The sequence below is a fragment of the Papaver somniferum genome, unplaced genomic scaffold, assembly GCF_003573695.1.
Source record: "Papaver somniferum cultivar HN1 unplaced genomic scaffold, ASM357369v1 unplaced-scaffold_125, whole genome shotgun sequence".
NCBI classification, from domain to species: domain Eukaryota; kingdom Viridiplantae; phylum Streptophyta; class Magnoliopsida; order Ranunculales; family Papaveraceae; genus Papaver; species Papaver somniferum.
The window spans coordinates 10,988,002-11,003,069 of NW_020621603.1; the positions used below are offsets into that span (position 1 = coordinate 10,988,002).

A 15,068-nucleotide genomic window follows, 5' to 3' on the forward strand; every position below is an offset into this window, starting at 1 on the left:
TATTTTGTTATATAATTGAAATATCACAGGTTGCGCGTTTGAATTATTCAATTGGAAAATCCAATCTTTGGTTGTTGATTGAAATTGATTGATACTTGAACATTGGTCTTTGGTACCGTTCAAGTGATTTCTCTCGTATTCAATTAGACTCGCAGATTTCTGTTTGCTTGAGTAAGTATTGAATCGAGAAAGAGAGATATAAATCTTTGATATACTTTCATTAAGATTGAGTCTGAATGTCTAGTTGATTCTCTTAAAAGTATATTTGAGTTAGTCCATACAGATTGCTAACCGAAATATTGGGTGTGGTTGTTAGACCCCCGCTTTTTCATTCTTTAGAACTACAAACATTCTAAAGATCCCCGTCGAAACTTCGATCTAGTTTGGGTGAATCCAATATCAGAAGAGAAGATTCTCAAGCATAAACAAACTAGGTGCAATCAAAGTTCAACAACCGTTAGTCAATCAAATCAATCGAAAAATAATAATAAACTGCAATTATCTAGTATCCCACCAACGGTACTAATAAAGCTTCTCAATCCCAAAGAAGTCTCTAAACTGAGCGGTGTAAGAGATTTCGCCTAATTAGGTTACTTCCCTCTCCGAATAGGCGCCTCCACCAGTAACAACACAACTAGATAGTTTTGCTGGCTCTGAAGATTAGTTTGCTAGAAATACAAACTTCAATATTTATAGACAAGGAAATTTGGACACCAAAGAATTTTCGAAACCGAATATTCTCAAAGATATGCAATAAACACAAAATCAGTTTTCATAACTCCTGTAAATGCACTGTCCAAATATTGAACGGGATCCCAGTAGAAAAATCTATAATCAGTAAATGCACATTACTGATTATTATTTTCTAAAGATATGCATTTAATTGTTGGAGATTAAATCATTATTATAAAAGGACATGCACTTTGACTCTGTGATCAAAGAGTCAATCAACAGACAGGATCTAATGAGGACCCGATCCGGCAGTGGAGAAGCTACTGATTGAGTTTTTGCTTGGATGACTGAGAGAAACTCACGGTATTGTTAAGCGGGTCGGTGTGCGGGAACCAAATATAAGGTGTTTTATTCCCAACAAACAACAGGTCATTATTGAAAGTGACTCCACTTATATAATTAGTTTATGTCAAGGAAAAGTGCAAGTACCATGGTTTTTTGTTAATATTGTGGCGGATATTAAATTCTTGGTTCAGCAGATGCGTTCTTTTGTTTTTGTACATCGATATAGGGAGAGTAATGATGTTGCTGATCTGTTAGCTAAGAAAGCAGCAAATGAATGTTTATGTGGTCCATGGTTTGATACTCCTCCTCCTTTTTTGGTTTCTGTCCTGATGGAGGATGCTAGGGGAAGGGCTTTTCCCCGTTTCATCGAGTGATACTCCTCCTCCTTTTTTGTTGAATACATCTTCTTACCAAAAAAATAAAAATAAATTAACAAGCCAGTTTCATCGAGTTTCCTGCAATTTTTGATCTTCTTCGACGCCCTAATTTTCGATGTTCGTTAACAGATAATCAGAATTCACGGATAACGTAATCATCAATTAAACCTTTGGAGTTGTTGATTCTCACTGGGTTGTAATAAGGTTTGTAATATTATTGCAATTAGGGTATTAGCTTTTAGGAAAAATCATTGTTTTCTCTATGGGATTTTCTGGGTTTACCAAATTTTAGGGTTTTTACGTTTTCGTCTTAGTCATCAACTGTTGCTGGAGTTGATGTCAATCCTCCTCCACCATCTGCAACAACAACCATCTCCGATTTGATTCCTGCCAAAGTAACAACAGGAAATGGCAATTCAATGATGAAGGAGCTTTAATTGAGGTATTCCGTGCACCTGTTCAGATATAGGATTAGAACTTCTCATCTGTAATTCTTATATGTTGGCGTTCTTGAGTTCCTCTTATTAGTTTTTTTCTCCTTGACGGGTATCAGAAGCTCCAACAACCCTCTATGTATCAGTAGTGAATATCTTAAAAACAAGACTATGATAGAAGTTTCAATAAACCTCTATGGTTACTTCCCTTATTGTATGGTCATTTATGTTATTTCACAATCATACTTTTCAGTATATGTTTCGTTTAACATGCTTTAAATTTCTTTTGGTTGCCCCTTTAATTAATCATATTCTGCTGTCCATCGTTACTATTTTAGGAACTGAATATGTGTGTGATTTAAACATCTCAGTGGGGTAATTTTCAATCTCAGTACATTTATTTTGTCAATTTACCTGGGTTGGTATGTATCTTTCTCAAGCTTATGTCGTATTTCTTGGACGGATATCAGTGTGTTTTTTATTCGTCTACATTAGTCGATAAATAAGTTATTGTTGCTGGCACACTAACTTTCAGGCGTTTGATTTTATTAGATATCTATCAATGTCTATCATTTCCATATACTCATTCACAATGAGAAAGGACGGATTGACACCTGTAAGTGGAATCCTATGAAGAACTATCACTACTAATTGAATTGGATTTGTCTTAATATGTCTAATTTTCACTTCGGCGGTGGTAAGAGTAATTAGGTATATGACTACTAACCCAATTTCAGTTAGACCATATCAGCATCACCAACTGTATAGTTTTTGAGAGTTCCACTCAACCTCAAAGTGCAAGAGGTATGTCGATTTGAATTACTACTTTTGTCCTGTTACTCTAATATTGTATGCCTCAACTGCCTTATTGTCCAGAAAATAAACTGACTACCCATCTGTGGACAAGATCATTGGGGACAAGAGGTATGTTGATTTGAATTACTACTTTTGTCCATGTTACTCTAATATTGTATGCCTCAACTGCCTTATTGTCCAGAAAATAAACTGACTACCCATCTGTGGATAGGATCATTGGGGATCTTGAAGCTCCACTTTAGATAAACCTCAAATATAATCAAGATATTTTGTTTAACTGGAAAAATGACCTTAGTTTTACACTTTTGCTCATTTGAGTTTTATAACTTTTCAGGCACATGATTTTTCACTCATTTTTTGTATTTATCCTATATGTTGCTCTTATAGCAATAATACATACTCAGACCCCTTCCCGCATAAGTAGCCTTAGATTTTTAAAGTTGATGTTTCAGAGGTTCTGTGATGGATCCCTTGAAAGCATCTACGACTTTGAAATACTTATCAAGTAGAGGAAAAACATGATACCTTACGGTTAGTGAAACAAACTTTATTGAGGTACTGCATATTCTTAGTTAATATATCTCTGTAACGGTAATCGTATTGATAACCAAATTGTTTTCCGAAATATGATTTTATAACTAGCATATTAGACTGCATGTTTAACAAGGTGGTAATGTTATCAGAGGGATGCCCTGTCTACTATGGACCTGCATCAACTTCCTTGGATTATCTCTTTAATTGGATTTCAACTTCTGTCATTGTCAACCCAGCTAACCTTTTACTCGATCTCCCAAATGGTACATAGTCTTTTCTCACCTTTGCAATTGTCTCATGTCTGCTCATGAAAAGAACATACCTACAAGGATGAAGGCTGAGCTACGTGGTGTTGTCAACATCAACCATCAATAACTCTTGATATTTGTCTACTCGCTACTGTTGATACACTCAACTGTTAGTATTGTATACGATTCTTCATTTGCTTTGCATCTGTTGTAGATTTCATCCCCTCCAAATTGATTTACAGATTTTGCTTCACAGAATCATCAAAATAGAATGGTTGATCTGTATTTGATGATTCTGAAGAGTGACTTTTGATGCGACTGGATGATGCAGGGAACACGGTGAAGTCAGAGACTCGGAAGAGTGGGGACTAATGGTGGAGACGATTCATAGTTCTGTATATGGGAGGGATCAAGGAGCATATACACAAAGCTTTGAACAGATGTTTTGTGTATTTAGTTATGTATGTGCCCCAAAAGTGAGATTTTAGGCCGATGCAGATGAATTGAAGTGGTTCCAACACCACAACTGATTTTCTTTTAATTCAACTGGGTAAGTTTAGATCTGTTAAATTTACATAAAAGATTATCTAGATCTTTTTGGTCCAGTTTATGCAGAATTTAGATCGGACACTCACTTTGTAATGCTCAATTCATTACAAGGTTGTGCCCCTAATTGGCATGAAGATAAGGTTCTTCTGAATATCATGACAGACTTCTTAACCATATCACTTAAGTATGGTCCCGTATCACTTAAGTATTGTCAGGATGTTGGAGTTTTGTACCTAAGCAAGCAGGTTAGTTCCGTACGCTAATTGTTTATTCACTAAACTGTATATGGTATATGTTGCAGAATATTTTGCTGATTTTGCTCAAATTGGAAAATGTTTGTAATTCTTTAAAGGTGTGGTAAAAGTTGTTGACTTAGGTGGATAAACTACAGGCCTGATTTAAGTAGAGGCATATTCTCAAAACAGGCATAAAATTATCATTTTGTTTTGGGAAACGGGTAAATGTTAATCTGAGTCGAAAAGTAGTTGTACTCAGTTTCATTGTATGTTTTCCCAACATGTCATTACGTTTGGTAGGGTATATTAAATGTTCTAGGATACGTTATTTCGGGATATCATAATTCTCATTTTCTATAGTGAATTTAGAAGTACTTATGAACTTCCATGCCATAAGTCCTGAAAATGGGAGACTGGACATTTTTTTAATAACTTCTGCAGCTGGTGGGAATTAGGAAATCGGTCCATTCTGGGAATTTATTCTGAACTTTACGAAAAATTAAGAAAATTGTTTAGGTGTTAAGAGGGTTTGTAGATTGAACATTCTAAATTTGGCCACGATTGCAGTCATATACAAATATAATGGTTTAGGTTTGTCATATTGAGCTAACTCTACACTGTTAATCTATTTTGGGTGAACCCTTTTTAAATTGTTGTGTTATTTACTGTGCAAGATTTTAGATCAAATGAACCATCATAACCGGTTGCCTAGCATGTCAATTAGGGATATACGATGTACAGGGTTCAGGGTCCTAGAGTATAAAAATTCGAAATTTTTTGAGTCTTTGATAGCACAACACTTCACGGATGGCGTTATATTTATCTCTGGAGAAAAGTTTTTGATATTGCTGTTAGAGGAGATCTAATGGGAATTGATGATCAGGAGTTTGCTAACATGGTTAATAATGGAAAAGTCGGTAAGGACTCTCAATCGCAATTTTGTTTATTGTTTGAGTTATCATCTTGGACATCCTCCACCTGACTGCTAAGTGTTAATACTCAATTCCCTCCTCATGGGAGATAGATGAATCTTTTTAGTGGACTCTATCGGATTCAGTTCCTTTTTGGTTTATCTCAATCTACTTTCTTGACTTACCTAATCATGTTGTTCAGACATTGTTGCCATATAGTTTCTAGAAAAAATAAGTTCGTAGTCTTGAAAATATGTTTATTTAGTAGCATTTCAGTTACCACTAAAAGGATTAATTACCTGGATATATTGTGTCATCTCCAGGTTATTTGGTCGATACTTAAGTATGGTACAAAGTTCATATACGTCTTCCATCATATATTTGGAGTACACTGAATTTGTATCATCATTCTTTTCTTCCTGCTTGCATTTTTTTCTGGGAAATTTGGTTTCATTGTAAACAATTGCAACAAAACTAATTTCCAGTTCAGCCAATAATGCCAAGAATTTATTCCCTTTAAATCTTATCTATTTCGTCTCTCTCTGTTCATTTAGTTTCAATTTTAAAGTTTTGAGTAATTTTATTTTTTGTGCATCAGTACTTGGAAGTTTCTTGAAACGTACCATCTACACAAGATCTACTTCTTCTTGCTTTCCTATTAGTTCTTACATTATTCATCTGTGAAATGAAAACTTGATGGGTTCACACTTGGCTCCAGTTGTAGCTTTCATCTCGATGCAAATTGCCTAGAGATGTCTTTAAGTGCCTAGATTCTTAAGTTCACGTTTTCTAAGAATTATATCTAGATTTTGTTTGGGAGTTTGCGTCACTCAAAGGTTTTAGATTGTGCCTTTTGTAGAGTGTTAGGGCTCTAAATTTTATTAAAACTTTGTCTTTTTTTAGCAGACATATAAAGATCAAAGTATCTATCACTGGCTTCTCAGGTACTGAGATGATAAGGTTAAGATGTTTCCGGCAACTTAAATGGAAAACACTTGCTCCAAGTTTTCTTTTACTGATTTTGATGACATGCAAGCAATTGACACCCTCAACAATGCTTATCTTACTATAGCGGGATTCTATCACGACGAGATCAAGATCTTCTGGAAGTTTCTTTACAAGGGAATTCTTGGAGTTTCTTTACGGGGGAAACTTGGTTAGAGAAGAGTTTGAGAAGCCTCAACGGTTAGCTGGTAAGTACGTGTTTCCGTAGTTACAGAAGTTTCCTGGGCAATGGATTTTAAGATTATTGTTTTTGTCAAATGCACTAAAGGTTCTAAAGATCTTAAAAAAAAATTGACCGAGATATTAAAGCTTAATAATTTTAAAAATCTGCAAAGCAGAACCAACACTTCATAGTACATATGTTAAAAAAAAAACACTTTATAGTACATACCAGTGTAGTCAATTTCGGCCATCTCGGCCGGAATTCCGCCGGAAATTCCGTTTCCGGACCAACGCAACCCGGAATGCAACTTTCCGCCGAAACGGAAAATGCCCGAGATGTAACCGAAAATCCGGCCGAGATTTTACACATAAACCGGAATTCCGGGCGAGAAATCACACAGAGAAATTTCGAGTTAACAACTTAACATCACTTTCTCAATTTGGCAGAGAAAGAAAAAAACCCAGAAACAGATCGAGAGAAGAAAAAAGAGAGGTAGTTGGATCGATAGAGCAAGATTTACAGCGAGAGAAGTAGATATAGATGGATATAGAAGAGTCAGACTAGAGAGTTTGGTGACTTGGTCGGGTTTGAGAAAGAGTTTCAGGAAGATTAGGTTTTCAATCAGAGAAGATTAGGTTTTCAATCAGAAAACAAGTAAGTAATCCAAACCCTTTCTTTATTTTTGTTAAAATAGACTGATGCATGATGTTTTTATTGATTATAATCGAAGTTGAGATGATTGATGTTCTTAAATTTAGGGTTTATGTAATTAGGATTTATCTGAAATTGGGAATTGTTGAATACCAATTTTTGAAATTGTATGATAGTATGATACCAATTTAGTCCAAGATGCTTAATATATGATAGTATGATACCAATTTTTGTTTCTGATTGTGTTTAGAAAAATCATTGTACTGTATGCTATGAGTCTATGACCATCTTAACAGGATGACTGAGCAAACAACCACTACTTGGGGGCAATTTGATATGGATGCTTCTGTTTGACCATGTGATTCGTGTTCTCATGTCTGAAGCTCATCCTCGTATTTCATTTTTCCTATTTCTTGCTTTAGCTAATTGTGTACTTAGTGTCTTCCGTATTGCGAGCTGTTTATGTGTGACAAGAGGAAAAAGGATATTTCTCAATTGAGGAAAAAGTTCTATGATGAACTTGTTTGCGCTGTGTTTGCTGGTAGTGTGTACAGCACTTCATATCAACCATCGGCATGTTCATATTTGAGCAATATTTCTTGTGGTGTGTTGGCTTGGTAGTTTTTATTTCGTCTCTAGCTTAGTAGCTTCGCACTTTCATCTTGATTCATGTGTTACATTGGTGGTAAGTTATCTTTCAGGTTCTGATCACTTTGTTGTGTTACAGCAAATTCTGTTTAATGCCTTAAGATAAAAAAATATCTTTCTTAGCTAATCGTCGCTTCGATGCATATATTTTTCCATTTGTAGTGACTGAAAAGTTGTTAGATGGGTAGGCAGTTAAAATCTAGCACACTGTGAGCTGCTATTTAGTTTTCCTCTTACCACAGTTGGGTTTCTTTCCTGTTGGTGTGTGTGCCTAAGCTTAATTTCTCCCTCTGTTTCCTCTTCTTGCCTTTTTAATCAGTCTTTTGTCTAAGCATAATCAAAAGAGAGATTACTTCCTTGATATATATTCTTTTCACTGGCCTTATCATTGATCTATTCTGACAGTAACGTGGCTTTGTTTAAATTAGTTGTTATTGCTGGTGTTAACATTAGAAGTAACAATATGCTGCTTACTTCAAGCATGTTCGTTGAGACCTGTGGCACAATTTTGGCTTTCGTACCACTTGCTGCTTAAACCGATGAATTCATTGCGACTGTATTTTTTTCTTCATTTCTCAATCTTAACTTAGGATGATACAAAAGCTATGTCGTAATCCTTTTTATTGCTTACAGTTTGATGGTTTGTCTGCAAGGTTCTTAACTGCTGTGTTTGTTCATTTCTTCAATTTTATTGTTTTAGTTCTGGTTTCATATAATACTTCAGTATTTGCTGCATATGAATTTCCCCCTCTATTCTAACTGATTAGAAGACAGATAGAATCATGATACAGTAATCCATAAAAGTTGAAACCGAAATTACACCGAGATTTGTAAACGGAATCTCCCCGAGATAACGTTGTACCAGTGTCTCGCTCGGGACCGAGACAAACCGGAATCCGAGATCGACTACATTGGTACATACTACAAAGAACCCGATCACTTATTTCGGTGTAAATGTTTAGTGATGTGTGAAAGGGTGTGAAGCGTGGTCTATCCAGAATCCTTTTTACCTGCAATTATGACTCGAGAGTTAATTTGGTTTTATGCTCTAAATTATCTTTTTGAACGGTCATGCAAAAACAGTAAATTGCATATTCGAGTTGTAAATAAGAAATATCTATCCGTTTGGTAAAGGATAGTAAACATCTAAAGGGTAGTATACACCTACAAACACCTCCACAAAGGCGTGGGACTGAGTTGTGGTGTATGTTTGAAAGGCAACACGGTAAGAGAAAATATTGTAAATAGCTAACGGGACATGTGGGGTAGTAATATCTACACTTATATTTAAATCTCTCTAATATACGGTTGTGTGAGGTAATTGCAAAGCCAGGATTTTGTGTTAAAATTTGGTTTGCAATGATACTTTGTCTTTGACCTTCTCAAATAAATACACAAACATATGAATTGAATATGGAAATTTGGATCATGGCACAATCCTGCTTCAATAAACTGAGTATAAGGTCATCACCTTTGTATTAGAGTCTCAATTTCAATAGGCACTTGATGAGGAGACCACCAACTCTCTTGGGTCTTCAGTATCCCAGGAACAAAACAAACCAAGAACCTCCTAAATGTAGCCAGAATAACAAAATAAAAATACAACTTTAAAGATGAGGGAAGGATCCCCACAAACACTTAAAGACACTCTCACATTTTCGGCGATATTTTTCTCAGTAAAACCTAAACGGTAACGGATTTGAAAATAATATTTTTGGGATATATTATACATAGCTACCAAAAATGAGTATATTCAGAAATGTCAAATTCCATTATTTATCAATCTTAATTTCAACGGATGAAAATATATTGATTTTCAAGTGTTATATGCCTTGAAATGTGCTCATTTTTAGTAGAAACGTAGAGCTTCGTAAAAGGGATATATCACCAAATTGTTAGCTTTAAATCGGTTAATGTTTAGGTTTTACTAAAAAAATATATCGCCAAAAGTGTGAGATAGTGCAAATATAAGAGTGTAAGTGGATGCTCTCTCATCAAAGATATGTACAGAAATATCCATTATGTTTTATCGACCTCTTATCATTCACTTTGGAACAAAATTATAAATTAAAATCTACAAAAATAAAAACCCGCATCAGCTGAGAAGATGAAAAAATATCAATTAATACGTGATAAATTTGGGCTCATTCTAACAACAATGTTGTTGGAATTGTTCAATTTACATCTACAAAAAATCAGCACACCTGAATAGATTTGTTGTTGTTACAGGTAATTTATACATTGCTGCATCTTTTAGTACTGTCATTCACGTATCCTTATCTCTACCATGTTAAACATAAAGTAGCACACAGTCGATGCGAAAGATGTAATCCTTTCAAGAAAAGACGTCGTATATAACTCTTAGTACTCAACAAATTTCTTGGTATATTCAATGCCTCCGTGACATATTGTTCACAAGGTTCTAAAAACGGTGATTACCCTCACAAGTTAGATGTTACGTTTACACAAGTATCGAGTAGGACCATATTATATTAGTTTGTATCTCTGTAATTTGCACGAATTTAAATCTCTCCAAAGATGATTTGTTTTATAAGTAAGGACAAGAATATATAGGAATGTAACAAGTTTTGTTGGATTAGTTTCTAGAAAGCCGAAAAACATTAATTTAAAATTTTGAAATTTTAGATGACTTTGATATGTTCTTCTATAAACCTTGATTGTTTATCAATTTGAAGTTATTCTCTGACGTACTTCAAACAAGCTCAAAAAGCATCTCACCGATACTTTAAGAAAAATCAATATCACTGATAAAATTGATAAATATCATATTAAAGTTTTTTGTGTTTTTCTTTTTGATCAGATCATACTAAAGTTTTCCAGATTATAATATAAAAATTTCCCTATATCATCATACCACAGGGTATAATTGATTCCAGCAATAGGGAATGAAAATAACATCATTAGGCTATTTGGTTAATCACGTAATAAGAACAACAAAAGAACATTAAAAGACTGCTATTATCTTCTCATTAAGCTCCTTTATTATATTTTATTTATCATTAAGCCTTTTGTACCTTGCAAGGGTGAGAGTTTCCAGTATTTAAACATAAAACTAATTGTCTTCCCTAATCTCAATACAAACCAAATAAGATAATATGCATGGCACTGATAACCCCATTCCTCTAATTTAAACGTGAAAGACAATCAAATCGCTTGACGCAAAACTTGCTAAATTGGATGATTAGTGAAGAAGCTCTTACCATATGGATACTTGAAGGGGTTTTAGAAAATTACATATAGCATTATATACACAAAGTATGACGCAGATATATGAAAGGTAATAGTATGGCCGTGACACCAGGCTAACAAGCTCAAGTCTTCATCAGAAGGGATCATGCATGTGTATCAGGGACGGATCCAAGATAATTCTCTGGTTAGGGATGAAATATCACTGACGGGTAAGGCGGCCGAAGGTCGCGACAATTTTTTTGGGGCATAATTAGTTTGCAGTCATAATTTACCTCCACAATACTACATAGATACACAAGTAAAGCTTAAAACAAGACTTTTGTTTTCAATGTATAGAAGAAATACGGAAGATAATATGTGGAGAAGAAGAAGGTTTAAGTTTAATTTTTCTCATATGGGCTAAATATTACACACAAATGAAATTTATATTGGCTAATTACACTAATACATGGGTTAAAACTAAAATACTGCTAGATTACCTATACAAAAAAAAAATTGGATAAAAATAGGGGCGGGCAATAGCTCGGGTTATCCCTTTGCTAGGCCCATCCATGCATGTTATGAGCAATTAAATTTGGCGTCATAGGTTCTTAGATCAAAAATGGGAACAAGTTGGTATAGTTGCGAGTAAACTATTCAAATATGTGGTATCTTCCATGAATTTATGTTATTTAAATATAGATATGTTGTTTGGTGCTGAGTTTAAATACTGGACATGCTATTAAGGAAGAATTCTTTTAACCATAATGATAAAAGTACGATATATAAACAAAGACATCTTGAAAGAGAGCTCCACAACACTGTAAAACAAAGCGATGAACGGCAGAGACAACGGTCAAATACACCTTTTAGTAGAAATGAGCACCTAAATTAACCGTTTACCTCCCCAACTAATGTACTAATTTGTTGTCCTTGATTTGTTACGAAGAGTCAATATACTATTATGCACGGAATACATTTCTAGATGCAAAGTAATGATTTTTAGAGTTTGTAAATTGATGTGGATTTACAATTGAATTTCAAAAACATAGGTTACCTCATACGCACACTCTTCAATTCTTGAATGGTTGATAAATTTGATTATACTAAATTTCCGGACAAAAAGATTGATCCAGATTTGTTGCTATGCTTAAAAAATGTACGTTACATGGTGCAAGTAGTTCCAGATCTCTATGGAAAAACTGAAAACGTGACTGCAATTATCCGGAAAAACACGCTGATTATACATGCATGGATGAAAATGGTCATCTAATTTATCATCGGTGTATGATGAAAAGGAAGTAATTGTTCACAATGGATATTACACCAACAATATGTAGGTAATTCCTTATAACTCGATATTGAGAGAACATTTCCATATCGATGTTGAGGTTTGTGAAGTTTATAATTAAACATATATAAGTTTATCTATATAGATCATGGTTCCTCAAAAATTTGTGCCGGTGAATGTGATAAGGTACAATAATACATTAATGTGAGATATAACGGACCTGATACATTAATGTGAGATACATTGGACCACCTGAGGTTGTGTGACATTACATGGTCATTGGTGCATGACCCTTTGCCCAATGACCTGAGGTTGATGACATCATTTGGATATTACATTTAGCCTTTGCCCACTCCTCTACAACATTTCGTATGGAACACAAAAAAGTGTAGAATAAGAAAGGTATTTCGATTAGAGTTATACCCACTATCCAGATAATATAAACTTGACTATATCAGTGGAATACTTCACGGAACTTATATACGATACCAACAAAAATATCATATGTTAAATACTAACAAGAGGTTGAGCCGGGGCCCTAGTAGCATATGAAAACTAAGAAACCTTAATTAAAAGATTCTCAATTTATTTCGATCCTGGGATTCCCCTTTAGCTATTAAGGAATATCTTTAAACAATTAATGATAAGAGTTACTGCACATGTTCAAAGTATGTCGACATCTTTATTTGCAAGTCCTTTTTCATACTTACAATCTTGGAAACGATTTGCCACACTTCCAAACAAGTTTAGAATTGGTTCGTCTGAATTCCAAGAACTATGTGATTGATTATCCTATCAAATCACCAATTATGGGTTTCACGGTTCTACCAAAACAAGTTCGGTTCTACCTCCATGTGAGTACTGTGCATAGTCACGCTAGTTACCAAAATTCGGTTGACTGGGTACTAGGATCGGCTCCCCACAACTTATGGTAACTACCTGTATTCGGTTGCACATGTCCATAGGATCGGTTCCCCCAAAACTACAAACTTGTTGCACATGTTCATAGGATCGGTTCCCCCATCTACTAAAAACGTGTTGCACCTCTTACAAAGATCGATTCCCTCTTACAAATTTGTTGCATATCTTACAAGGATCGGTTCCCCAATGACTAGATAAAAGTTGCTATTTACAAGACATCGATCATACCATATTGAGTGATTACTTAAGATCGGTTTCACTAATAAAAGTCATACCAATACATAAGTCAGGCCTTGTGAATAGTTTTACCAAGATACATAAACAAGTTTATGAGCGGTTATACTAAACACACATATTGGTAATTCAAAATAGATTTCCAATGAATAACAATACCAATAAGCCTAGCGATCCCTTTCGATTCACAAAACGAGGTTATGAACTTACTTCATTTAAACGAATGTAAAACATTGTTTCCTAGGATGAAATCTTCACTCATACCCATACATAATCATAATAGCATTCATATGATCATGTCGATGTCTTATATACAAAGTTTAATGGTTAATCAATAAACCTCGTATTTTATTCCTTAATACTATATCTAACTAGAGTTTCATACACAGCTTCGCAGTTATGTTTCAATATGCACGACTTGAAAGATACGTTAGGGAAAGAAACAGTTCAAGTCAAATATTACTAACCTCAAGAGGAAGGATGATGTTATCATTGCAGCTCCATACTTCTTCAGATTTTTCAAGTCTTCATGTAATACTTGTAAGTCTCATATCCTAACACTTTCAAGCTAACCTATACGAAGTTGACTCTAGTATATAATCAAGCGACTCTTTAAATGAGTTTTGTTCACTAAAATATGACAACCAAACTTGACATACCTACGCTTGGTGGGGTCAACCGAGCTATGCTCTAACAAAATGTATCATCTAGATAAAAATAAAAAAGGTTAGCCAGAGTTAAGAAACAATGTGTACCGGGAACAATCTGAGGTAGTAATCTTCAGCAGTTAACATGTTGTTCCAAACAAAAAGGTGATGGTTTCCTAGAAGCCAACATACTATCATGGCAGTAGTCTTTCCCTGCAGCTGTTCATTATGGAAGACCAAAAATAAAATAAAATGCAGGAATCAGACACACGGTAAAATATAAGTTGCATTGATAAAGAAAAAAATGTAAGAAAATGTAAACTGATTACGGGCCATTCCCAAGCCATATCACGTCTACTGTTTTTATAGTGTTCATGTTTTTATAAAATTAAATAAAACATAAACTAATCAGGGTAGGATCCATTAACAAAAAATTAAATTACTAGGATAAAGAAGATCTAATAAAGACTTCAATCGTACCCTTTGAGAGGGCTTAAAGGGGCAATTTTGTACGGTATTCTTTTTTTTTCTCGACCTTATTTCTCTTTTTTCTTTCTTGGGTAACCGATTCCCAAATCAGTTTTCTATTTTTTTGTTTTGGTTGTTTTTATTGGGTTGAGGTACCCCCTAAGTACCTCTTATTCAATGAAATTTCTTTTGACCGACTGAAAAAAGAAGTAAAAATAAGACTTCAATTAGAAATAATTAGTCTACAACCAAAAATGAAGTAAAATTACAATGTAAAACAATTAAAAAGTTGAAGAATATGAAAAGTATACCTCAGCTCCTCCACTGGTTACTGGTTTGGCCATTTTATGAAAAGATACAGATATAGAAAAGAAAGTATTAGAGCATTAACGTATACAGTAAAACCTCTGTATAAGAATATCCTAGGGACCATAAAAAAGTATTGTTATATAGAGGTCTGGCTTGAATAGACCAAAAGAAAATTTTCATATGTGTATTTGGGCATATTCATGCATATGCATATATAGGATACACAAAAATGTATCTAAGTATATACAAAAACTATTTAAATGAGGATTTTTTTATTATATTTATGTATTACAAAAGTTGTAATAAAAAAATTCAGATACATCACAATTATCACATCGAAAATTGACAAATGAAATCAAATGAGTATGAAGATATTCGTATTAAGTTGTACACAAAAAATCAAAAAATCCATTTTGAAGC

The 15,068-nt window shown here is 34.3% G+C and overlaps 1 long non-coding RNA gene across 8 annotated transcripts; it reads left to right on the plus strand.

Annotated features, from left to right (window-relative positions):
- Positions 1-1,136: 1,136 nt before the first annotated feature.
- LOC113331415 lies at positions 1,137-8,186 on the plus strand. Of its 8 annotated transcripts, none has more exons than XR_003350911.1 (5): positions 1,137-3,595; positions 3,758-3,976; positions 4,087-6,066; positions 6,195-6,315; positions 6,737-8,186. It is a non-coding gene; the product is annotated as an uncharacterized LOC113331415 (long non-coding RNA). The 8 variants fall into 8 exon arrangements; XR_003350913.1 differs by having other exon boundaries at positions 4,087-5,128; positions 6,026-6,315; XR_003350912.1 differs by having other exon boundaries at positions 4,087-5,128; positions 6,029-6,315.
- The last annotated feature ends 6,882 nt before the right edge of the window (positions 8,187-15,068 follow it).